This window comes from Capsicum annuum, unplaced genomic scaffold, assembly GCF_002878395.1.
Source record: "Capsicum annuum cultivar UCD-10X-F1 unplaced genomic scaffold, UCD10Xv1.1 ctg82188, whole genome shotgun sequence".
Taxonomy (NCBI): domain Eukaryota; kingdom Viridiplantae; phylum Streptophyta; class Magnoliopsida; order Solanales; family Solanaceae; genus Capsicum; species Capsicum annuum.
Window position 1 is genome coordinate 63,181 of NW_025892961.1, and position 2,340 is coordinate 65,520.

Below are 2,340 nucleotides of genomic sequence, written 5' to 3' on the forward strand. Positions count from 1 at the left end.
TCTATCATGCATGGTATCCTATTCCTATTTTATTCAGTGCTCACAATAGGTACCAGATCATAGGTTAGCTTAGGGTCACTCATAGATTTATGCACCGTGTTATGACTATGGGCAGCTCTGGTTCGTGACAACTTACCAATACCCAACATAATAAAATGTAAACCCTTTGGGCACCTAATTTGCATGGATTAATCGTACAAGCATAACCTACTCTAAAAATGAAAAATCAAAGAATACGCGACAGTTTAGCAGCATGGTTGGTTGCCTCCCATCCAATGCCTTATTTAACATCGTGGCACAACAATATTTAAATTTCAAGTTAGATCCTCGAGGGACACTTCATCCACTTCCATGTCAACTACATCAAACAAGAACACTACATGTAGTTCAATTGGCTATTTCTTGATTTTACGCACCTGAAAAGAAACCTTATTATTTTGTACTCAGAATTCCATCTCACCTTGCTTTATATTGATAATTACTCTCTCGGTTGCCAAAAATGGTGTCCCAAGAATATTAGGGATTTCTTGGTTGATTTCACAATCAAGGACAATAAAGTTTGCCAATAAAATAAAACGATCGACCTTTACCATGACATTATACAAGACTTCAATATATTTCTTAATACAATGATCCACCATTAAAAGCATCATTGTTTTGGGAGTAAGAGTGCCTAAACCAACTCTTCGATAGATTTTAGATGGCATTACATAGATGCTTGCACCAAGGTCACACAAGGATTTCTCAAATTTGTGTGTCCTAAAGGTGCAAGGGACTGTGAAGGCTCGCGGGTTTTCTTTGTTTTCCACCATAGCACTAGTCCTGATAGCGCTGCAACCGTGGGTAACTTCAATGGTTTAACCACACATAAGGCACTTTTTGGATATCAGTATCATCATTATCTTATCATATCAAGAAATTTCTTAAATGGCTTCTAGCAGCGGGATATTGACTAAAAGATTACAAAGCTTAGCGAGGAACTTCTTGAATTTCACATTCTCCTCCTTTTTCTTGAGTCTTTGAGGAAATGGAGGAAGGATTTTCATTGGAGACAAAGGGTCATACTAAGGTTCATCACCCTTAACTACTTAGGAGTTCCATCCTCGTCAACTATCTCTTCAATTATCATTGGTTCTTCATTAGCCCCTTTTTGAGAGTTGGGAGCCTCATTGTTAGGATCATCCAAGTGTTTCTTCTTAGTGTTCATTTGATCATTGAGAGAAATTTCTTTTACCTAAACCTATTATGCAAAAAGTTCCTTACTAATTTTGGTGACAATTGCTAAGACATGAGCAAAATTTTTATGATTTGTCACCGTATTAATAAGTAGGCCACCCTTAGGCCTAACATTAAGTGCAGTTAAGATTTAGCCAATTTTGGTCTCCAATTTCTTGATTGAATTAGAATGTGATACAATTGTTTGGTTGATTTGAGAAAAGTGTCCTTTCAATTCTCAAACTATCTTGTCAGTCTCTTCCACCCTCATCAAGATTCTAGCAAGCACATCCTCGGCTTTAGACTTTTTGGGATCCACAAAATTTGACTCCTTACTCTTCACTCGATCATGGGGAGCACATATCTATCATACTCCCTTTCCTTATCCCTCTAATGAAGATCTCTATATCTATCATGCCATTCCTTTTCTCGATAATGATTGTTCCAACCTTGGTTATCACTTTGCCTTTGATAGGCCGAGTGGGTCCCCCCGGATAGTTTTCCAAGTATCTAATTTATTCATATAGGGCCTTTGCCTCATACTCATTAAACCCCTTAGATTCCATGACATTTACCTTTTTATGGGTGCATCCATCACATGCTTTGTAAGTAGATCCAATTATGTCATCATTTTTGCCATATTTTCCTCATTCTCTTCTTCTTTTATTCTTTGCACCTTGTTCACAATCGAAGTGGCAAGAGAACCTATGGCTACCTCGGTATCCTGGGTGTGCGGCCCCAATTTTTCTTTATTAATTGATAAAGCAAAGTCAAAGCCACACCATATGACATCTTCACAAGTGATCCACCTACCGCGTTGTCCACTACGATCTTGTTAAGTTGGTTTGACATCCTATAGAATATTTATAGGAGCATCTTATTTAATACTTCATGGTTAGGAATTGCATAAGCTTTTCATTAAAACTTTCCCAAACTTCATGTAGAGGCTCTCCATTGAGTTGATAAAATTAATGATTTCATCCCGCAATTGTAACATCTTTGATGATAGGAAATAATGATCTATTAAAGCATCGGTAAGCTAGACCTATGATGTTTCATACCTGGTGAGAAGAGACCTCAACACAACACTGCCTTACCTATTAGAGAGAATAGAAAGAGGCATAA